This window comes from Pteropus alecto, unplaced genomic scaffold (assembly GCF_000325575.1).
Source record: "Pteropus alecto unplaced genomic scaffold, ASM32557v1 scaffold146, whole genome shotgun sequence".
Taxonomy (NCBI): domain Eukaryota; kingdom Metazoa; phylum Chordata; class Mammalia; order Chiroptera; family Pteropodidae; genus Pteropus; species Pteropus alecto.
The window spans coordinates 11858022-11884220 of NW_006442107.1; positions in this window are offsets into that span (position 1 = coordinate 11858022).

Here is a 26199-nt window from a genome sequence, read left to right on the forward strand (position 1 = left end):
ATATGTATGTATGTATGTATGTATGTGTGTGTGTGTGTATATATATATATATATATATATATATATGCCTACATACATGCATCTATGAATCTATCACCACGAAATAATGAAATTATCCATCATCCCCAAATGGCGTAATATTCCATTGCATATGTTTGATCTAAATGGTTTATTTATGCGACTTGTCTCTAATTTGGGCTATTAACAAATATGGCTGCTATGGACATGTGTATAGAAATCTGTGTGGACTTATGCTTGCTTTTCTCTTAGAAAAAGATGAGTATTGTATCATGTAACATTCCCACCAGCAAGGTATGAAAGTTTCAGTACCTCTACCTAGTTGCCAATAGGACAATACTTGGTATAGTTTTTGTTGATTTTTGTTGTTGCTTTAATTTTATGTATTCAGTGGGTGTGCAGTGTTATCTCATTGTGGTTTTAATTCACATTCCCCCAGCTATGACAACCTTGAGTTTTCTGTACATCATCCCAAGAGAAGTGCCCAGCAGTTAATTGAGAATGTGGGATTGAAAGTCAGGAGAAAGGTTATATGTGGATATAGAAATTTTCTGACCATAAAATACAATCAAATTTAATTCTAGCTTTTGGAAATTTGATTTTAAAAAAATGGCTACGATTCAGTTATCCAAGCTCATTTGATATTTATGAATTTGTAATATTTATAAAATGTTTGCTATCTTTTAGAAAATGTCACTCCTTAGTACTTCTTACCTATTTCATGCCATTTCCCTTCACTTAGGGGACAGAGCTATGGCCACTGATTTGAGAGAGTTGACAATTTTATTCTAAGACTTAAAAGTTTTACACTAAGCAGCAAGAGTCAGTGGGAGAGTATTTTTAATTTAATCAAATTTATATTCTTAGTATAAAAAATAATCAACATATCCTTAGGAGAAAAGCACCAGGGAGATGTCATGTTGCAGTAAACATTCTTTCATTATACGAACACACGATGTGAGGTTCTGAAACACAAAAAATAGCCAAAAGCAAGTGGAATAGTTTTTCTTTGGTCTTAGTACTATTCAAATGGCTGAAATATACCTATTGTTATGAAAGATGGAATTCAATTTCCCTAGAAAAAGTGTTTCATTTCAGTTTTTATTATCATATGTATGTGAAAAGGTATAAAAAAGCTGAATAACTGAAAGTTAAACAAATCTATATTCTTAAGGGTCTCTGTTAGCAGACAGTTGAAAATTAGCATAAAATTTTGAGATCTTTTTGTCGGTTAGATCTAATCAGTCACTGCTATAGTCCCGGTATCTCGTATATGGTCTTTACTTTGTTCTATTCATACTTGAACACACAGTTGTCAGGCACAAGCCCAGCAAGACATTGACTGAGCCTAAAACTATCTTTTAAAATGCTTACTGATTTTCATTTCTGTATGGATTTGTTAAGTTCTGGATTTACTATTAGAGTATAAAAGAATGGTAAGATGTAATTTCTTCCAAGATCATAAGCTATCAGTTACTAATGTGAAGTTTGAGATCAAAACATAAACTTTTACAAATATAGACCAAAGCCAGTTAAATGGCTCATAACTTCTCACACCTGTCAAGGTTTTAAATGTGTCTGGGCTTGGAGACTGAAGGAAAATTGCTTTTATATAAAAAAAAAAAAAAATTAATTTCAAACTTACAGAAATTGAAAGAGTACAAAAAACTTTTCCCTTACCATTTCAAAATGAGTTACCAAATAGATGCTATATCAGCTGCAAATGTTAATATTTATTTGCTATAATAGGAAATTCTCCTACATAACCAAAACACTGCAATTAAAATCAGAGAATTAACATTGATACAATGTTACTTTCTTATTTAACTTTCAAGTGTCCTAATGTTTTTTTTATAGCAAAAAAATGCAGTTCAGAATACACATTGCATTAATTTTCATCTCTCTTTAGTCTATTTGTGTCTGAAGTACTTCCTTCCTCTAGCTTTGATATTCATGAACTCAACACTGTTGATAACTATAGGGCAGATATTTTGTAGACTATTCCTCAATCAGAGTATACCTGAAGCTTTATTATGATTACATCAACTTATGTATCATTGACTGAACTATCACCGAGTGATGCTGTCTTCTTGCTGTATCCCACCATTTCAATTCGTATCATTAACGATGATATTCTCATTGACCACTTAAAGTGTCTGACAAGCTTCTTCACTATGAAGATATTTTCCATTTATAAATTGAGGTTGTTTGAAACTGTTACTATCTCATCCCAAAGCAAACATTCTATTAATGAATTTGCATTACTATAGACTCATGGTTACCTATTTTATTTAAGAGATCGTAATCCCTTACTATCACTTATTTTGATACTCAAATTGCCCCAGATTGCCCAGTGGCAGGTCACTGAAGTTGGCTTCTGCATCCTTTTGACCTGCACCATCATTCTCTGAGCACATCTAGACTTTGTGGCAAAAAATGTTCCGGGCTCCTTTTATACTTCTCTTGCCTCAGTTCTAGAATCAGCCATTTCTACAAAGATCTGTGGTTCTTTAGTTGGAAAATAGTAGTTAGAAGCCAAGATTCTGGCTTTACCTGTTCTCAATACTATTGCACAATTGCTTTTTTCAGGCCTTTTCAGTGGACAGAGCTAGAGAACTCCCATATACACACACAAACACATATTTACACACACACATATAAAACTATCTATCTAATCTCCATTAAACTGCACTGATACCTCCAAGTCTAATAACTAGAGTTCGTACAAGTTTTCTCCATTTCCATAATTATAACTTCTCCAACAGTAAGCACCCTGGCTCCCATCAGCCCTATTACACTTATTGGACTGAACCTCCCATCACCATCTGACCAATGGTTATCAGTATAATATTCCATTGCCTGGATGTACCACAGTTCATTTTTTATTCATTCATCTACTGAATGACATTTTGGTTGCTCGATTTATTTTTAATATTATGCTTATTTAATATTTTCAAAAAAGAATATTCTTTAATGATTTCTTGGCATCATCAATTACAAGAATGTATAACTTGAGGGTTTTGGCCTTAATAATCATGAATGTGCTAGACTTCCTCTGTCCTGGGGAAATTACAAGATATAGTAAATGGAAAGCATGGATATGTAGAGTCAAACTGACTTGTATTTGACTACTTCTCTGCCACCTATCAGCTCCGAAACAGTTAAAGCTCACTTAACTTTCTCAGCTGTGCCTTTGGACCAATCCTGATCTGGGCATAGTAAATTTACTGAAGCCTTGCCACAACATTTTGAAAATCATCATAACACCATTCTGATGATTACTGAATTTAACCTTAAACCCAACTCTAATTTTGTCTTTATGCGCAACTTTATTTTCCAGTTCTTTTAAGTTAGAGTGGCCTCTACCAACCCATTCATCGTTTTCTCTAAACACTGCATCTTATTCTTCAAACAGTGAGTGACATTATCTCTAGACACTGAGCTAGGTCCTGAGATGCAGAAGAGGGAGACATAGCCTAGTGAAAAAGAATATAAAGTAATACGTCTACAACATGCTATGAGGCCACAGAAGAGACAGTGGCACATAACCAAAACAAAGCAATTAAAAATTAGAGAATTAATACAGATTGGCTCAGCCTGGAAAATGTTCTGAGAGGCTTCTTGGAGAATGAGTTGGGCAGGGCAGCAGTGGGAGATGAGCATTAGTGTGCCACATAGAGAAAATAGTATAAGAAAAGGTACAGAATGAGAATCCAAGTAACAAATAATTCACTACACCTTGTGCACTGGCCTGGGTCCAGATCACATGCCTGGCACCTTGGTCCTTCTATTGTTTGCGCCCTGTCTTGCCTGATGGAACTTCCTAATGATGGACACAAGCTATACCCACTGTATCAGCTTGCTGAGAGAAATCTGCCAGATTGCCCTTTACAGTGCTCTGCTGACCTATTTAAACATGTCCATGCCCTCTAACAGACCTTACAGATGCTGACTATAGAATGTCCTATTTTGGTAGAGTCTCCTTAACCTCAAGGGTACATTTATTTTACATCTTAATCCCTGTCTACCCCATAATGCTGGAATTCATTCTCTCCCATGAACCAAAGTCTAGAAGTAATATTTATTAGCATATTTTATAAAACTGAAAACTGTTTCAGATTTCAGGTTCTGAAGAAGGCTTCCTATAATGCTCATTTATTGATCAGAATAATTCACATTGATTAGATAATCTTAGGTCAGAGACCCACGATAAAAAAGAAAGAAAGGAGACTGAGAAAAATATAGCTGGAATTCAAGTAAATGCTAAGTGAAGTTAAAAGGGAAGCAGAGAAATCTGATTAGAGGTAGGGAGAAATCAGGAGTTTAAATATGCACACCCTCAAGTTTTCACCCCTCTGGTCAAACTTAGATCAACTATCTTCTTTAATGCAATAATTTCTTTCTCTTTGTAAACTCTTTGAGGCCAAATTATGCTTGGTTCATCATCAGCGTATCCTGAGCACACAGAACCAAAACTGAGCCCTAATAAAGATATGTGTTGATTTTTTTCTAATATCTAAAATTTATCGCCATAACCTTGGTTAAAAGTATCATTTCAGGACAATTCTATGATTCACATTACAGCTTAAAATGTCTTTCCTCCTCCTCTTTACTGTAGCAGTAACCATTTGCATCTTCAGAAATTCTTCCCAAATATTGTTGCTTCTAAAAAGTCTTCCCTTGTTAACACTTCTAAGCTTGGACAGTCTCTAGTTTAGGCCCTCAGTACTCATTATAATAGCATAAAATACATCTTATTTTCATATTATATTTAATACTTCATGAACTATTCTATCAATTCATATATATATATGTATTCTATCAATTCATATATATGCATTCGACCCAACTACTCTACAATACTAACCATACAGTATGTGTGTGTGTTTGTCAAGGAGGTTAATATTATATCTGTTTTAAAACTAGCAAACTGAGGTTTGGGGAAGGTCAACAGTTTTCCCAAGGCCTCCAAGTAAGTTCAAGTCAGAAGATGATTTAGAATCTTGATTATGGAGCATATATCTCTAGGATCTGAGTCCAGTTCCCTGTAAAATTTGTCTCATACTTCTGTATTTGTATTAACAGGTTTTTTAAAATATAGAAAATATTTTTTCCCTCTTAATCGTCTCCCATCCCTACTATCTAGCATGTAGCTTTACATATAGTGTCTGGGACACATGTTGGTCTACTGAATATATCAGCACCACATAATACAAAATATGTAATTCATATAAAAGTCTAAAATTTTAAATTACCTAAAAGTAAAGAAAAATAAATCCAGTGATTTTAGCTACATCTTTCCTTCGCTCTTTTTTTTTTATTATTATTTTCTGTTACAGAATACAGACAACGGCATACTTTCCTATCAGTACAGAGACCACCAAGACACTCCTACATTATTCAATCTAACAACAGTGGCTTCCAAGGGGAAAATAAATACCTTGACTGAGGCTTCACTGGTCTGCATCGCATGCACAAGCATAAAGGATTTTTTTTTGCTGTCAAGCTTTCAGTTGGGAGTAAAATCCCCCTGCTGAGCCCTGTTGCTCACTGCAACACTTAAGCTATGATTTGGCACATGTGGAGTCTTAGGCTGGTACCTCTTGTTTCACGTGCCTAAAGCTCAGGCAGGCACAAGAAATGGGATTCTTGACTATCAGTTGGTAACAGATGTTACAGGTCCAGAGAGCTGACCACCTGTCAGCACATCCAAAGATAAAATCATTTCCCTGCCACCAGTGGGCCATGCATTTGTAATGATGTTTCTGGGCATATGTCTTACTGTATCATGAGATGTAAGGGAGTTCGGGGGAGAAAAGCATCTTCTTGGGACCCTGTTAAATGAACAAAATTATGCTTAGAGTTGAAGTTAAGAAGAAAAAAAGTTATGAAGCGGAGTCCCCAAGGCAGGAAGGTGCTTATAATCTTGTTGGGGGATCATAATTCAGAATTTTAAAGATACATGGCAGTGGAAGATAAGGTATGAAATGTGCCCTATCAGCAGTAAGTGCAACTATAAATACTATATAAGTTCTAAGGGAAAGTGATCACAAAGTACTGAGAATTAGAAGTGGAATAGATCTAATGGAGAAAGGAGATGAGTTAGAGATGAAATTCTTTTAAAGAAAGTTTAAGATTTTAAACAAGAAACAGAAAGGCACATTTAGGCACAATAGACTAGTAAAACTATTAGAAGCAATGTATGGACAAACAACTGTATGGTTAGTATTGTAGAGTAGTTGGGTCGAATGTTTACAGGGCATATAAATATCCTAAGAGGTTGGACTATATCCTATAAGAAATAAGAAGTCATTGACATTTATAGGAAGTTGTATAAAAAGTAAAAAGTTATGCATTGTTTCAGAGTGGATAGTCTAAAAAGGGGAATAAACTGAGTCAGGAACATTTCTAGGAAATTATCAAGTCATCCAGAAATGAAACAATGAGGTGTTGGACATAGCTTAGAGCACTGGAAAGAGACAGGGAAACATGGATGACAATAAGGCAGAAGTTACAGACGCTGTGAAACATCATTTTCAGCTAACAGTGTTTCTGATTTGATATAAGCTTGGTATTGGCAAAATCATAAACGGTGTATGTGTGTGGCGGGGGGGGGCGGATTTATCTTCAGGTTCATACACTTGACAAATGTTCACTGGGTACCTACCATGTGCCAATCCCTGTATCAGCCATCACCCTCATCATTTTTGACAATGCAATGGCTCTCTTGACCAAGCTTCAGAATTGTACCCATTTTTCTTTCATTGAGCTCTTTACCATCAATGTCTCCTGTGTACTAGATAATAAATTAATGGAGAAGTTTTAGTTAGATAAAAAAATGCTATTTCCAGGTAAAGCCCTTCAACTTTGTAAAAGCATACTCTATTAGGTCTATACCAAGAGGTAATAAAAACATAAAATGTGCTCCTTGTGAATAGCAGGCTAGGTGAAGGGAGAACTATGTTTCTATTTACCTTCCGTTTATAAACTTTCCAGAATAGTTATAGTACCAAACAACACAAAATGTTCACAGCTCTCACAAACCCCTTGCTTCAAAAGTTCTGTGAGGCTTCTTTGTACAGCTCTGTAACAATGCAGAGTGCCCTAGCATTGCACAGGCTGTGTTATCACTCATTCTTCATTACTTGTGTGACTCAAAGATGAGTAGGTACAATGCATTTTCATTCTATATTCTTTGCGGATTGTTCATTTTGATTCAATTTTATTATGAAAATTCAAGGCAAGCAATAACTCAAAGAAAAGAAAGTTGTTTTTACAAAAGAAAGGCCCAGCTGAATTGATAGGAGAGATAGCCGATACACATAATACCCAGAACAGACTCAGAAGAGCCAGAGATGACTGATAAGCTAAGGTCTCATTCTTGATGATGTCTACATGACATTTTGTGCCTAGCACTCCTGGGAGGGTGGGAACACTCCCGCCATCTCCAACATGAACAGCAGCTGAAGATGCCTCTGCATCCCTGCATGTGCCTTACAGTGCCCTTTGGTAAGCAAAGCCTGCTGCATTTCTCAATGTAAAAGCCCTAAATAACCCTTTGTTTCTATAGGGCTTTCAAGGGGCTGGCAACCCTTTAGTATATCCTCTCTAGAATTCCCAGACTGGAAGAATAGGTTTGTGAACAGGAGGGGACCTCTATACAAACAAGCTAGAGAGAATGAGTTGAGATGATTCATCTTCCAGAATGCTTGGGGTCAAGCTAAAACTCTGAAAGGGGTGTTTACAACAACTGGAGGAAGAGAGAATTTTTGAAACACTATGACAGGAATAAATAATTCATAAGACACGTGCTGGAAGAAAATAGAAATTATTATTTTTTAAACCCAGCTTTTGCTTCAATTCTAAGTTCTGCTAGCATATAGAACAGGGCTTTAGAGAATTAGAAAAAGAGAGCAAGAGCAAAAATGAGAGAGAAAAAGAAGACCAAGAAGTCAGTACATCAAATAATGTATGGAAAGAAATGCTGCTTTTGCATAAACACAGATGGGATATTCCCTGCTTTTCTGTGAAGACCTGTGTCAGAAAGACACTGACTAGGTATGTGGTCTGACTCACACTCCAGCCCAAAATGGAGGTGTTTAGGAGAGAATAAACAACTCAGCTAAACACGCCTTATTTTTTTGTTGTGCCGTGAACATGCCATTTCCAATGTACCAGAGTCTCCATTCCACAGGAAGACTGCATAGATTTCTTCTGCACCAGGGATGCCGGGTAAAATATGGAACGCTCAGTTAAATTTAAATTTCAGATAAGCAATGAGTATTTTTATTATAAGTATGCCCCATGCAATATTCAGATTCAATTGGGCATCCAATATTTTTAAACGTTTTATTTTGAGATAATTTTAGATACATTAGAAAGTGTAAGGAATAAGACAGCAAGATCCCTTGTACTCTTTACTCCATTTCCTCTCATGGTAACACCTTGCAAAATTACATATTATAATATCACAACCAGGATATTGACAATATAATCAAGATATAGAACACTTCCATCAGTACAAATGTCCAATTAATAGCCACGCCCATTTTCTTTCCATTCCACCCCCTCCTTAACTCCTGGCAATCAATCGTTTGTTCTTCACTTCTATAATGTCATTTCATCAATGTTATATAAAGGAAATCATACAGCATGCAACCCTCTATAATGTTTTTTTTTTCACATAGCATAATCTCCTCTAGAGATTTATTCAGGTGGATGCGTGTATGAATAGTTCATTCCTTTTTATTGCTGAATAGTATTCCAAAATATTGAGCTATGATATAGAGTTTACCCATTCATTCCTTGAAGGCACATCTGTGCTGTTTCCAGTTTGGGGCCATTATAAAGAAAGTTGCTATAAACTTCTGTGTATAGGCTTTTTATAGGTATGTCTTCATTTCTCTGGAATAAAGGTCCAGGAGTGCAAATGCAACTGCTGAGTCTTATGATGGGTTGCTTGTTATTATTTTTAGAAACTGTCAAACTGTTTTTCAGAGTGGCTGTACCATTTTTCATTCCCACCAGGTATGTATGAACGATCTAGTGTCTCTGCATACGATCCAACATTTGCTGTTGTCACTATTTTTATTTTTGCCATTCTGACAGAGGTGTAGTGATACCTCACAATGGTTTTAATTGCATTTCCCTAATAACTAATACTATTGATCTTCTTTTCTTGTACTTATTTGTTATCTACATGTCCTCTTCAATGAAATATTTCTTTTCCTATATTCTGTTTGGATTGTTTATAAGTTTTGAGGGTACTTTATATATTCTAGTACTCTTTGTCAGGTATTTGGTTTGCACATACTTTATTTACTGCTGAGTTCTGAAGGCTATTTATGTATTCTTGATAGTAATCCTTTGCCAGATATTTGGCTTGAGTATATTTTCTCCCATGCTACAGTTTGTCTTTTCATCCTCTTAACAGGATCTTTCAAGAAAAAAGGGAATTTTATTTTGACAGTCAAATTTATCAATGAATCTGGCTTTTAGTGTCAAATCTAAGAACTCTGCCTAGATCTAGATCTTGAAGATTTTTTTTCTTTTAAAAGTTTTCTAGTTCTAGAATTTACTTTAAATCTATGATTCATTTTCAGTTACTTTTTGTATAAAGCATGAGACTTAGATTGAGGTTTACTTTTTTATTTTGCTAATGGATGTCAAATTTTATAGCATCATATATTGAAAATACTATGGTTTATCCTTTATTTAATTTGCTTTTTTCTGACATATATATCAGTTGGGCATATTCTGACATATATATCAGTTGGGCATATACGTGTGGGTCTATTTCTGGGTTCTCTATTCTGTTCCACTGATCTATGTATTTGTCCTTCCATGAATACCATAAGATATTGATTACTATAGCTATATGTCTTGTAATTGAATAGGTTGATTCCTCCTATTTTATTTTTATTTTTTGAAATTGTTTTAGCTATTTCAGTTTCGTTGCCTTTTAGAAAATAAATCTTTTAGGATAATCTTATGTATATCTAGAAAACATCTTGCTGGAATTTTGACAGAAATTTTGTTAAGCCTGTATATCAATTTGATAATTGAAATCATTACTATGTTGTCTTCCAATCCGTGAACACAGTATGCCTCCTTATTTAGATCTTTGATTCATTTCATGATCACAGTACAGTTTTCATCATACAAGTCCTGTGCACATGTTGGATTTATACTTAAGAAATTCATTTTTTGAGCACTTGTAAGTGGCGCTGAATTTCTCATTTCAGGTCTGTATGTTTATTGCTAAGATATAGAAATATAATTGATTTGGGTGTGTTTATCTTATATCCTGTGACTTCAATGAATTCAATGGTTCTAGGATTTATTTTTATTTTTTGTAGAACCTGTGGTATTTTCTACATGAACAATCATATTTCCTGAAAATAAACAATTTTATTTTTTATCTTTTATTTATATGTTTGTTTGTTTACCTTACTGTACTGTCTAGAACTTCCAATATTATGTTGAATAAGAATGGTGAAAGTGGATAGCTTTGCCTTGTTCCTGATCTTTAGGAGAAAGTATTCTGTTTTTCACTTTTAAGCATAATAGCTACAGCTATTTTGTAGGCAGATGTGCTTTAACGGGTTGTGAAAATTCCCCTTCATCTCTACTTTTCTGTGAATTATCATAAATAAATATTGAATTTGGTCAAATGTTTTCATGTGTCAGTTGATATAATGATGAATATTTCTTTTTGTCAATATGGCAGATCACATTTACTTATTTTTGAATACGGAACCAGCCTCATATCCACTAAATAAACTCCACTTGGTCATGGCAGATGATAATTTTTACACGTAGTTGGATCTAATTTGTTAATATTTTTGAGGATCTTTGCATCGATGTTCATAAGAGATATCAGTCTGTAGTTTTCCTTTCCTCTTATGTCATTATCCAGTTCTTGTGTCAGAATCTGCTGACCTTACAGATTGAGTTAGAAAGCGTTTCTTCTGTTTCTATTTTCTGGAAGAGATAGTAGAACATTTATATCATTTCATCCTTAAACATTTGTTAGCATTATCTAATGAAACCATATGTGTCAGGGGAGTTCATTTGGGGAAGTTGTAAAGTTATGAAGTCAATTTCATTAGTAGGTTTAGGGCTATTCAAATGATCTATTACATATAGAATGAATTGTGGTAGTTTGTGTTTTTCAAGGTAAAGGTCTATTTGTTTAAGTTGTCAGATGTATAAGTGTAGAGCCATTTGTAGTTTTCCCTTATTATCTTTTTGATGTCTTCAGTGTCTATAAAAAACCAGTTTATTCCTGACATTGATAATTTGTGTATTCTCTTTGTTCTTTTTTAGTCTTGCTAGGTATTCAATTTTATTGATTTTTTTCAAACAACCTACCCTTTTATTGACTTTATTATTTTTGTTTTTAATTTCATTTATTTGTGCTCTTATATTTATTTGCTTTATAATTATTTTATTCTTTTTCTAGGTTCTTTAGGTAGAAGTTTAAATTATTGATTACTTTTCTTTTTTAATATATGAATTTAGTGCTATAAATTTTTCTCATAGGACTGCTTAATCTGTACTCTACAAATTTATTATGTTATTTTCATTCAATTCCATACATATATATTTTTTTTCATTTCCTTTGAAAGTTCTTTGACCCACGGGTTCCTGAGTTTCCAAGCATTTGGAGATTTTCCAGCTACTTTTTCCTTATTGATTTCCACTTTAATTTCAATATAGTCAGAGAACCCCATTTCAATTCTTTTACAAAGCTGGTGTTATGACGAAAGATATGATCTATCTTGATACAAAATCCATGGACACTTGCAAAGAATATGTATTCTGCTCTTGGTGAGTATTCTGTAAATGTCAAATAGACCCTATGATTGATACTGTTCTTGAGTTCTCCTACATTCTTGCATATTTTCTGTGTACTTGTTCCATCAATTGTTCAGAAAGGGTCGCTGGGCTCTCCAAGTAAGATTATGGATTTCTCTATTTCTTCTTTCAACTCTGTCAGCTTTTGTTTCACATATTTGGCATCTCTTTTGAGTAGTGCATACAAATTTTGTTGCTAGATTGACCTTTTTATCATTATACAATGTTCCTCTGTCTCTGAATAATTTCCTTTGCTTTGAATTCTACTTTATCTGATATAAAAATAGCCACTCCTGCCTTTTATGTTTTATTAAACTTTGCATGATATATCTTTGTCCATCCTTTTTCTTTCAACCTGCCTATGTCATTATATTTGAAGTAATTTTTATGTACACAGCATATAGGTGGATCATATTTTTTTTGACTCTGCCAATCTCTACCTTTTGGTTGATGTATTTACACCATTTAAATTTAATATAATTTTTATATGTTAAGTCTGAAGTCTGGCATTTTTTTGTTTTATGTTTATTCTGTTTCTTGTTTCCTGCCTCTTTTGTGAGTTACTTAAACTTTTTTTTTTCAATTCTACTTTACCTATAGTCTTTTTGAGCATATCTCTTTGAGTTTCTATTTTAGTGTTTGCTCTAGTTATTAAATTACATAAATTCAACTTATTGTAGTCTTTCGGTGTTATTTTCCTAGTTTGATGAAGTACAGAAACCTTGCCTCCCTTTATACCCCTTAATCCTTTGCTGTTTATAATAAAAGTCTTAAGTATTTTCTCTAATATATTTAGAACCACATCATACAGTGTTATACACTTCTTTGCTTCAACTATCAAGCAGATAAAGAAAACCTATTGCATTTACCCATATTTTTCCCTATCATAATCTTTTTTTCATTCTAGATATCTGAGTGCTTCTTTTACTGTTTCCTTTCCCTTTAGAGAACCTCCTTTATACATTCTCTTTGGCTGTGTCTGCTGACAATAAGTTCTCTCAGTTTTTCTTCATCTGAGGATATCATAAATCTCCCTTCATTCCTGAAGGACATTTTTCTGGGTATAATATCTTGGGCTGAAAGTTCTTTCTTGTTTCAATAGTTTCTAATGAGAGAGAGACACTATTCCAAATGTTTTAACCCTATAGCTAAGGTGTAATTTTTATCTAGGTGCTTTCTAGATTTTTTTCCTTTAGTTTGCAGTTTAATTATGATATATTTTGGCATGCGTTTCCTTGTTGTTCAGATTGGGTAATTTTTATTGTTTTCTTCCAGTTCACAAATTTTTCCTGTCTCCTCCATTTTGTTGTTGAGTCCATCCACTGAGCATTATATATAAGTTATTATATTCAATTCTAGAAATTCCATTTGGTTCTTATGTTTTCTATTTTTTGATGACTCATTTTTTACTGAGATGTCCTATTTTTCCATTTGTTTCAAGTGTATTAATAATTATTCATTTATATCATAGCTGTCTGAAAATCTTTGTTAGGTAGCTCTAACCGCATCTTCTTAGTGTTTGCACCTATTGTCTTTTTTCATTCACTTTAAGATCTCCCTGGTTCTTACTATGACAAATGATTTTCAACAAAACTTGGACATTTTCATGTTTTTATTTTTTTAAATGACTCGGGGATCATATTTAAACCTTTTCTATTAGCTGACTTCCTATGACACTGCACCAGCAAGGAAAGGAGCTGTCATCTTATCGCTTCCAGATACAGACAGAAGTCCAAATTTCCCACTCTCTCTTCACTTCTACCCAAGGTGGATGAACATGGAAGGTGATGTCTCCTTATTACTGCTAAATGGGGATGACAACTTTTGCCCCCCGCATGGTATCTACTGACACCACAGTGGGAGTGCCCTTGACACTGCTGGACAATGGTGAAAGTCCTTACTCTCCACTAGGCCTCACGTAACACCACTCCAGTGGAGAGTTGGAGGGGTGCTGTGTTACTGGTGGGTTGGGGTGAAGGTCCTGGCTTCCCACATCATCTCTACTGAGGTCCCTATCCAGTCTTCTTTCTCTCTCTCTGCCTCTCAGAAGCTTCTTATATTTATTTTACATGTAATTACCAGAGTTTATAGTTGCATTTAGCAGAAAGTATAAGAAAAGTATATCTACCCCATCTTTCCAGAAATAGTAGTATACCCTATAATTTTATATTTGATAAATCTGGCCACTCCACTCTGCCTGGAACATTTCCTGCTTCTCTCCCATCCTCAGCTGGATTCCATAAGTATCAACTACTCTTCCTATTAGTTCTCAGTTTACTTATTACTTCCTCATGTAAAACATAACATGCACTGATGAAATATAATAATTTTATTGTGCCATCCATTTTTGAAACACTAAGTTCAGATGTAATTTATGTGATTAAGTTCTTTCTGCACACTTAACTGTACCACCAGGGTAGAAAATAAGATTCTTTTTTGTCCACTGTCCATTCTCTAATGTCTTTCCCAGTGCTTAGCATAGAGTCAGCAGTCAATGAAGACTGTTGAATGGGCAACTAAATGTTAATAATGAGAAATATAAACAGAAGGGATAGAGAATAATAATAAGAATACAGGTAATTGAGAACCACAAAAAGTGATTGCTGTTAAATTTACACACACACGCGTGCGTGCGCGCGCGCGCGCGCGCGCACACACACACACACACACACACACACACACTTCCATAGAACATGACAGAATAGGAAAAGGCCCTGCTTGGGTCTTGCTCAGTAACATGATGTAGCAATTCTTGTCAGAGGACAGTGTTACACGGTAGGTCATTCCGCTTTTAATATTTCAATATTTATTCACAAGTATTTACTTCAGTGCATGACATCTGGGTTGGTAAAATGTTATAAAGTCAACGGCTAGAGAAGTCCATGGTTGAATTGGTTCTTATCAACTCAGTTTTTCTGTTAGGAAGGGAGATAAACATCAATATTTCCAGGCAAACGGTAGACCTTTGCTGTGAGAAAGGAAAAGTTGAAAAAAGGGAAGCTTCATCCTATGTAGAGGAAAGAAAGAACAATGACAAGCAAACCACCGCACTTGCTAAAGTGTCACTAGACAAGGCACTGCTTGGTTGCAGCTCTGTGGACTCAGCACAGCTTCACCTCTTAAAGCAAGGTCAGATAAATTAACCAAAGTTAATTTCTTAAAATTACTTTGTCATCAAACTTTTATGTCTCCTCTCATCATGAGTAAACTTTCAGAGTGATTCTGCCTATGTCTCCATATGCAGGCTGAAGGGGAAGATAGACATAATGTTCACTTTCATTTTTATAAACAGTACCTTTGCTCTTCTTCAAAACTTTGAAAGGAGATGGTAAAGGTAGGAAGTTAATATTATAGCACAAGCCAACACCTTAAAATGATAGAATTTGCATTTAATTGTACAGATAAGCAGTACTGACCATTTCATAGACAAAATAATACAATTTTTCTTTTATTTTCTTCAGTAATTTTTCCATTTCTACTTATATTTTCATTTAACTCCTTAAGTTTAAATAATATAGATGCATTATTACCTCCACATTAGAACAGAGACATTGAGTGTCAGGTTTTGGGGAAGACTGTCTAGCATGCAACACTTGGAGGTAGAAACTGGTTTGTGACTAATCATTTTCTAAAGATGTTCCATAAGAGGAATAAAACAGCCCCAACTGAGGGCAGGTTGATCAAATATTTTTAATAATTTTATTCGTGGTAGTATACACCAACCACCTTCTCTGTTCAATCATCCATTTCTTTTCTTTCTAAGGTGAAACTAAAGTTCTAGAATATTTGAAGAATTTGAACTACCCCCATAACACTCACCCCATTTCCTTCCTCAGTCCTGTTCCTGTCATATATTCCCCACAACCTCAGAAGGCTCAGACGCTGCCAAGAATGAGAGATGTAGGAGGATATGACTTGTCAAGCTCAAACTATTCAAGAATGTGGTGGATTTGAAGTTTCAAAGCAAAACTAAGCCTTTCAAGTTTGGAGTTTGGTTAATAATACAAAGGATTTAAGTGGGATTTTTCTTCCAGGCAGTTCAAAGAGTTTCATTTCCTACTCTATATTGTTTCCTAAAATGAGTGAAAGGGGAAAAAAGGGTCAGAAATACTCTACCTCATTTCACAAGGTAGAGAATTTGGTGCCATTTTCCCAAATGGCAGTGGGTTGGAGGAATGGTGTGAAAAGCACTTTATCCATGGAATGATGAGGCTCAGGGCAAAACGATTCCAATTCCTAAAAGCTGGTATGGAGAGTTCATATATCTGAATGAGTCTGATTACTATTAACATATTAACAATTTCCTATGTGTAGACCACAGTTAAGGAAAAGATAGAAAAGAGTGAGGCTCAGTTACTTCTCTAAAGACCCATGTGACCTATTTCTTCAGCAGAATATAATTCAAAGCTTTGAGCATAATAAACTTAGGAATTCAGAGGAATTTAGAGTTGTATTAAATATATAGTTGAAGCTTTGTACAAGAGGAAGAGTTGAACTGTGCTTTAAAAGAGAAAGATAACTTAAGTAATGTGAAGTATTGGAAATTGCATTTAAATGCCTACTTGTTCCTTAGGTTTAGATGATCTGGGTAGGCAATTCCAGATACAAATCACAAAGCATCTTTCTTTGGATAGAATTAAACCAATTATTGTGAAGACAGAGGTTGCCCTTAGCTCTTTTACCCAGTCTGGTGAGTGAATCAGTAGGTTATTAGTTGATAATTGTCACTGGTTGGGTCTGTGTATGACAGTGCTTTGGAAACAAGATACAAGTCAAGGGATGTTCTGTTACCCAGAATATGGAAGTGTTACATCCAACTTGAAGAGGACACCTGCGTGTAGAAGGAGAAAGGGAAGAACTGGGAACAAAAAGGAAGCTGAAGGTAATGAAGGCTTACAGGCAGACTGGCTCTACGATATGCTGATACTTCCCTTTCCAGATTTTTTACTTTAAAATGGGATGGTTACGTTGATCTGCTCTATAGCATTTACGGCTGGAGAGTGGCCCAAATTTACACATTGCCATAAATCTCCCCAAACATATCTGTTCTTTTATTATTTTGCTTAATGGCCCCTCCTTATTTTTCTATAATGATCAATTGTCTATACATCCTTTAACATCTAGTCCAAGTTCAGTCTCCCCAGTAAATCTTTCCATAGCTGACCCAAACCCATATAGTTCCATTCCATTATTTATATTCTATTAACAATCTAAAACCTGTATACTCTATCACCCAACCTAACATATTTTCTAGGCAAATATATTCATGAACAACATCAGTCACATATCTGATATCTGCCACAATGACATCTCCTCAGATAAATCCTCATGCATGAAATTTCTAGTCCCAATACACTAAAACTTTTCTTTCTAGAAAGACTTCTAAAACAGCTTATCTTTCAAATAGTCTTTCCAAGCTCATAGCTAATCTTTGATACTTTCCCTCAAACTGAAATTCTTTCCTTCTTCATCACTAAATTAAATTCCCTTACCTTTTTGCTTGCACATAATTTAAACACATAAGTAATGTAAGGTCTCTAATGTGTTCCCTGAAGATATATTTCTGCATCATAATGTTCTACTTAGATCATAAACTACTCAAGGTCAGTGTGAGTGCCTATTTAACTCTCTTCATGTTCTTTGTACAGCAGCATGTACTAAGAGATCCTGAATAATCGTCCTCATGTAAAAGTAGTTGAAGGTGTTTTTCTCCTTAGCATTAGAAAGAAAATCAAGGTTAAGTTGAAAAGTTATTAGAGATCATTGAAGTTTAATGAGAAAACACTATATTGTGCCTAGGAATCAGCATTTATTTATATCTTGACTCAAGATGAGTTTTCTTTTAAAAAAAAAAAAATGTTAGTGTAGGCTAACTACTATGGAGTCAGACTTACGCCATTACATTAAGAAAGAAGTAACTTTTAATAAAATATTAAAATTCAAGGAATGGATATGATCCTTGGCTTGGAAATTTATAGGATTATAAAAATCAGGACACTGGGTTCACAGGTAGGGTCCCTGGAGACTGAGCATTGCAGGGTTGGCACCTCACTTTGGCAATCAGATGTTCAGATACAGGGTCCACCACCACATTTGTCTTTTTCAAAGTAAATGCAATTAGCGTTGACACACTAATGTCAGACAATCTCATGTATTCTCCTAGTGGTTGGCATTGTGAATGGGAGTTCAGTTGAATTTTGACATTCAGGTTAACTGATCAGCTGTGACGTGTCCCACACCCAAGGTTATTCCTTACTGGACCATTTAAGACCTCCTGAAACAATCCAGTAACTTCAGAAGTACTTTACTCCTCATGCACAGATGATATACAAGATCAGATATCGCATTTGTCCATGGTGCACGGATGTTCAAAGGCATGTTCAGAATTAGCAATAACATATTCCTGATGTCCAAGAAAAGATCTGAGACCAAGCAAACATAAATACACACTCACTTCAGAAGCATCCAGTCGAATATTACACATAATAGCCTGGGTTCAAAAACTGAGTTTATTCTAGATTATTCTTTTGTGTCTTTTGGGTCTCAATTACAAAAGTAACCTTTCTGGGACAGGAGCACTGATATAGAGATGAGAAAACAAACACACATACACATGCACGCACACACATTCTTATACACTAATAAAATCGACATTGGCCTTGCCAACTTTCTCGGAGGATTATTTTTTTAAAACACACCTGATAAAGTTTAATATGTTCAGTGATTACCTGTAGAACTTAGAATATGCAGAACATTACCTTCAAGGCCATGATTCCTTCTTTAACTTAAATTACTGTCACTCTCACCTTTGCTCCAGAAACTCTAGCCACAAGATCTCTTTCACTTCTGGAAAATGCCATCTTCGTTTCCAGCCCAGAGCATTTCCCCTGATGATGCTCTACCTAGAACATATGCTCTACCTACCTGACTCCCACTCAGCTCATGGGTCTCTGGAAAAAGGTCACTTTCCCATCTATGCCTGTTCTTTGGGGGCCATCCTAATCCCATAAAAAATACATTTATCTTATTACTTTCTCTCAAAGCACAACATTCTTCACCTTCATGATACTCAATAAAATTGTGTTTTGACTTTGTGTTTTTCTGTGTTAATCTGTTTGTAGTTTCTCACATTGTGTTGCAGGTTTCTAGCACTTGGGTAGGCTCTCAACAAATATACACACATGATAATTATGCCAGCCTCTTGATGTCACTTATGAGATCTAGGTTGTTGCTCATTTAGAAATAGAGAAGGATGTTTTGTCTATATTTCTGGTCCAACCCCTGGGACTACATCTCACCTTTTATGGAAGCGAAAAACTAAAACAACTTTACTGACAATGGGGTTTTTGAAACTCAAGACTGGAGACATAAAGACAAGGTGAGTTGAGAGATGGGCTCTCTGTTCATACCTTTGAGGAGCTGTGGTGTGTGGTAGTGGCTGTGGCACTGCACTGTGGCCCAGTGGTTGACTCTGATATGCTTAATGAGCAGCCAGAGAGGAATGTTTTCATAGAGGACACAGACAGCTCTGGAAAGAGGAGAAGAATATGAGTAATTGAGTTTCTGAGCATAATACTTCCTTGGGGGTGCCCAGAAATAACAGAAAATGTTGAGACATAGTTTTGATATCCTCTAGTTTTACATGCTAAATTCCTCAATTCATAGCTAGAGACTAGGAAGATTTGAGGATACTCAGTTTAATATTAATAACATGAACATTTCCTTGGTCTAACATTTATTGGATTCTAAGACACATACTTCTGCTTTGTTTTTCTTCTTTACATTGTAACATTTTTAAAAAATCAGGATGCCTCTTCAATTTATATGAAAACATACTTGTTAGCTGCTGGATGGGAAGTGAGTTTGGATAAATACATCATTGCTTCAGAATTTACCACCTTAATTAGCTTTCCTTATTGATATCCACCCATTCACTGTAAGGTTGGTCAAGTCACTGGTGTTGGTAGCTACTTAAAGTTGAGTGCCTAAATGTCACATTGTCTTCAAAAGGTACATAGTGAATATAGCTTTGAAATAAAAATTCATTATGTTAGTATATAACAGAACAAAAAACAATTCAGGGGGTACAAATTGCCAAATTCCAGGAATATATCATTATATTTCTATTAAGCTCGAGGGACTGATATGGTACAATACTTCTTGAAGGCTTATCACTTAGGCACCAAACAACATATATCATGAGGTTTTAGATAAAATTTCAAGTTTTTTTACTTCCATTGATAAATATTTCAATTATTAAAAAAGATGATAAGTTTAACTTAAAGGGAAATGCAAATAAAGCACTGCTGTTCCATGTGCCTCAAAATTATGTCCATCATAAAGCTGCCAAACACAAATCTTATGGGTTATGAGAAGCTGCATGTCTCTGTGATGCTGCATGCAAATGTCAACTTCCCAAGACACTTCAGTCTTTGGATGACAAAAGGCTTCTACTAAGATTGAGACTGTCACATGGAACATGTATGTTATTTTATGGATAAATTTGTGCTAGAATTTCTTTAAAAAGGTAGAAAGAATATACTTAATTTTCATGTTGTTTCTAAAAAAATATTTGCAATGATGAAATACGGTGTGAGAGAGAGAGAGAGAGAGAGAATGTATGTGTGTATGTGTGTGTATGTGCAGGACTTCCTGTTATGTTATATGCAGTTGTCACAAATTGCAGGGTTCAGTTTTACAGCCAAGGTCTTAGGAGTATCTGGTCTTGAGGCAGGGTTAAGATATAAACAAAGCAAGAATGAGTCTTGGGCATGGGGGCTAAGAATGGATAATGCCAACAGGACTTCAACTAAGCAGCAAAAGCCTTGAGATTGAGATTTAGCATAAGAACTGTCAAGATGAGAAATGCTCTGAATTAGGTGCCTATAAAGGGGTAGGTGGGAATAAGTACCAGTAGGGACCTTATGGAAAAAACTTCTCCAGGCCTTGTGTTGAAACAGAGCCTGGTATCCAGGCAAACATTTGGGCTGAACTGGCAGATATATGCGGCTCTGCTGAATTTTTCCACTGAAATAGCACAGAATTTTCCTCAATACTGCCTTCCACCTTCAAGGATCCAAGAGGTTCTCATCAATTAAAATGCTTCCTTTTCTTTCAACCATGAAAGTGTCTATTTGGAGCATGTCAGTACTATATTCTCAACCAATCAATCAATTAAATGGTTAATTTATCCATTTATTCGCCAAGCATATATTAAAAGGCTGTTTAGAACGATCGTGTGAATAAAACAAAGCTCCTGGCCTCAAGGAGTTTAAAGTTTAGTGAGAAAGACAAGTGTGAAATAACATAAATGGAATATTTCTCCAGAGGCCAGCCAAGTGAAAAGTGGTTTTTGACTGCTGAATTATATGCTTGTTTTTTTCCTAAATTTACAAGATTTTCTACATTGGATAATTCCCCCAAAGCTAAGTGAGGGTCTAAAACATGTATGTATGCATGCATGTGTGTATGTATACATATCAACCAAACATATAGAAGAAATATGTAGATATCCCCCATTTGATTATATTCTAATATTCTATTTGTTTGATTTAACTAGAGCTTGGTGGAAGAAGACTAAAGATATATAGAATAAGGGAGGAGCAAGGACAGAGGGGTCTGGTTCTAATAACACTGAAGTCTGTCATACTATGAGTATGTAAGAAAGCCTAATGAGAAATGTCCTCACAGATGTGGAAGCCAAGCTCCTGGGCCTAGGAGAATGCTTACCAACCATCTGTCACCTGAGCTGAGAGAATGATTTTTGACTTCTGTGTGAGAAGCTGCTGCTAACTACAGCTGGCTGGCCAGTCCTCTTAAACTACCAAACCTGGATGAGCATGTCTTTCCGTTGTTTCCATAGAACCCCTAAGGTTCTGCCTTAGATTAAGATTCCTGTTCAATGAATGTGCACTAGAAATGCCATTATCCTTCTTGACGAACAGATATCCTAGAAAGTCTAATTGCATTCCCCAAAGGCAGAAATCCTTTAAAATTTTTCAATTGAATTAAAAATAAAAAGCAGCATTTCAGTCAGGAATGAAACTCATGAAGAGCCACGACAAAGGAGGCATGGCATCCTATAAACCTTATAGAAGTTATGGAGTGTTTACAAATAAATTTATATTTTTCCTCACTCCATCTCACCTTCTAGTTCAACTGCCTCTGTTGTTCCAAAAGAAAATCGGGAAGTTAGTGCTTCTAATCATATTGGATTGCTGCCTTCTATGGTCCAAGTAAAATATTTCTCCTCCATGAAATCTCAATTCAAGTGCAGATTAATCTCAATAGAAAGAAGGAGGATAATTCTAAAAGACAATTTATCCCTTCCTCAGTTTGTGAAAAGCAGTACATGTTCAACTTAATTAAAGAGGATGTATAAGGACATCATGTCCTTCAAAGATATAGCCTGAGTCAAAAGAATTCTTTGCTATGGTGAGCCTTAGGAAAGGTGTTAAAGCTTAAAAAAAAAAAATCAGTCAAGAAGAGAAGAGGTAAGAGTAAATTTCAGGGTAGTAACTAGAGCTTGAGCAATGATCCAAATACGGAAATATTCCAAGCATCCATAAGAGACCACAAACAGACAGACTCGGTTGTGCACGGTAATGTTTCAGAAAGAACAATCTGCACCTCATTGACTCTCCATTCCTCATCTGAACCCTGCAACATTATGCTCTCTTTTATGGGAGCTAAAGGTAGAAGCTGAAGGAAAAATGATTCCAAATACAGAAGAATAGCCGTCAAGCAAAACATGAAGCTTCTCCTTCCTTGTAATAACCGTAGGTCAAGTAGAATGGCATGTGGCAAAGTTCAAATAAATTCATGGCCAAATAAAAGTAAAGATAATACTCAGAATCAGTCAAGACTTTTCTGTTTGTTAGTGACAGAATCAAATAGAAATCCATTCAAGCAGAAAGGAGGATTAGTTGGCCCATTTAACCAAACCACACTCACACGCACAAACACACGCACACCATGGGAGGAGAGCCAGCAACAAGGTCAACAAGGTAAGGTTCACCCACAGTGTGTGTGTGCGTGTGTGTATGTGCATGTGCATGCAAGAGACAGACAAGGAAGAGGGAAGAGGGAGAGAATGATTTAGACTACATGTGCTCATCTTCTCATACTCTAAATGTGGGCTGGCCTTCATCTTCAGGGCTCTGCACATGGCAGGGAACATAATCACTGATGAATGATGTTCTGAGGTCATATATTCACAGCTTGCTATCCAAGGGAAAAATATCTTCTTTATCCTAGGGGCTGTATTAAAAAAATTCCCAGGAACCAGAGAGGAGGTGGGAGGGAGGAGGTAGATGGGGTAAAACGGGTCAAATATGTGGTGACAGAAAGAAATCTAACTATGGGAGGCAAACACACAATGTAAATACATATGCTTTACTGTTAAAATGTACAGCTGAAACTTACTGAATTCCATTAACCAATGTCACCATAAAAAATAAATTAAAAATTAAAATAAATTTTTTTTTTTAGAAATCCCAGGAGATGTCTGATTGACCTGGCATATATCCTTTACCATCTCTGAGCCAAAATGTGTGGCCATAAAGGAGGGTTATTCTGATTGGCTTACCTGATCCCCACACTCATTCTTATGGCCAAATGAGCATGCAACTGTGACTGGGAGCCTTAACAGTCTCATTTGGGGCAAGAGGTCTCCTTCAAAGACAGTAAATGTAGTTCATCACTAAAGCGAGGGTGAAAGAAAACTGGGCAGACAGAACAGATTTCCTCCCTACGCCCATATGTGTCTGGTTCCACAGAATGCATTTCTAAGTGATAGCGCCAGGTCTACATGAATGGGCCTAATGTGTCCAGTCTTTATGTGCGTATTTATGGGGACTCCCTTTAACTTTTATACTTAACTTGATATTTCTCCTAATTCCCTTCTTCTAGTCTCATCTTGTAACTCTTGCTGTTACTTATCCTCCATGATTTTGAGTCATAATGTCCCCCCCATCAGGCCAGTGTCCTTGAAAAACAGATAGATATTTATATATTCATCACTTTTGGCCAATTACTTTATCTCCAACGAGAGTAGTTAGTGGCATTTTTCTTTGTACCAACTGACCTCTCCTGAATTTTAATAAGTTATGAAATAGTCTTCCAGACTCAGTAAATTCTACAAGCAGTAGTTTTACAGACACTAGGTTACATATCATCTATATTTAAGAGTGTCCTGTGTCAATTGCATGTGGCTTTAATTATCAAGACTAAGAGTTCCTCTACTACCAAGGAATGATCGTTTTAAATTTGTAAGTAAAAATTCATCCTTTGTTTATTTTTAACCTCCCTAATAAAATGGACATCGAATTATGTGATCACTCTAAAATTTGGTTAAGAGGACATAATTCTGACTGAATTATGTGATTGGATTTATATACACATACCCACACATATAGATGTGTAAATATAAATTCAGCCTGTTAAGAAAATGTTAGAGTTTAGTTTCTGATGCAATATCATATAAAATAGAAATGAAGAGATGGTTCTGAGGGGGCCAATATAGCATGGCCTTCCTCTACCAAGGTTACAGGTTCAAATGTAGAGAAATTGTCCATAGAACAGATCTCAGGCTGTGCAGTTTGGTTTATGGGTGTAGGATGTGTTTAGATTGAGCCTATTAGCTGTTTTTAGTCACATTAAATTAGTGATTCATTAGTTTGAGTGAGTCCCCAAGAATTGATTTTTTTAAAGCTTCCAGGTTTAGAAACCACTGAGTGATAGATGGCGATTAGATCTTCCATGTCTAATTAAATTTTCATTTCTGAATACTTAAAATGGTTATGGGCTGTGATAGCTGCTACAATATAAATTTCTTTATGAGTTTGTTTGTATTTTTGTTTTTGTTTAAGAGGACATAATTCTGACTGAAGGAAATCAGGATTGGGGGGAAAAAATGTAAACATACGTGGGACTAGGACAAAGACTTGATTCCAGGAAGTGAAATTAAAATTCTACAGAACAACACTGCAAAGCTTGGCCATATGTATGGTATTCAGAGCCTGCCCATCACCGGGCCCGGAGGTCAGGGGCTTTAATAAAGGAGGGTTTCTCCACTTTCGGCTTTGTATTTAGAGAGGTCATCTTCACATTTACAATTAGTGGGTGGCTATTAAAATTATGAGAGATTTTGTTGTTGCTATTATTGTTTTCTCTTTTCCTTTAGCAGCTTTCAGTCACCAAGACCTGCAAGTAAATCTAAAGTAAGAGACATTTCTCTTAAAAGCTTGCAATTTTCTGGCTCCTCAGCCCTTAGCAAATGTCTCATTGTGCTCAACTAATATTTACAACATTTTGCAATACAGCTATTTTGTATCATTTTCAAGGTTACACTCTCCTGCTTTGCTTTGGAAACTCTTTAAATATATAGATTATCTAGATGTATACAAATGAGACCCTTCTTAGGTTCAAAGACACTCATAAATATAAGAAATGTGGTATTTTCCTTTTCTACCAAAGTCCTCCAAATCTCATAAACTTGAGATAAATCTGTAACCTTCCTAGTATATAAAGGTCCATATTTAGAAGACAGAGAATGTTTGTTCATTCACCCAAAGCAACATTACAGACCCTTCTTCAAAGACACTCATAAATATAAGAAATGTGGTATTTTCCTTTTCTACCAAAGTCCTCCAAATCTCATAAACTTGAGATAAATCTGTAACCTAACCTTTCCTCCATTGGCTACAACAATCTCCCCGTTGTGAATATCTGAGTATAATTAAGGTCATAGACTCAAGTTCCAGCAGTGAAATCATTGAGCAAAAAATTGAATTGAACCAGGAAGGTGCTCTGAAGAAAGGCTTGTGGTTGGGGAGGCAAAGTACTAGGGAATGGCAAGCTGAGAAGAAGCCAGGCAATTTCATTAATTGCAAAAACAGCTTCCAGTCAATGGTCGGTTTCTCAGGGAGATCTGGCTAATTTAGACAGATGATAATAATCTGTGTCACGAAGAAACCTATAATCACAATATGTTGGGACAGTCTTGAGATAAATCCATAGATAAGCTATAGTGTCTAGCAAGTAGACCCTTTTTAGTATGTAAAGGCAGAAACAAAGAGATAGGAAGACATTTTCCTAAGGGTGCCCAGCTGAGTTTGCCCTTGGATATGGGCTGTTTCCATAATGTAGGTCTAAGCCTGAGAGAAGTGAACAATAGGAAATTTTCTCTCCCCTTATGTCTTAATCACAACATAATCATATGCCATCACAGGTGGATAATCTTGTGTGTCTTCATACCTGGGGCCTGATCAACAATAGATGCCCTTTTATAATAATTAATAAATAATAAATAAGTATGAAAGA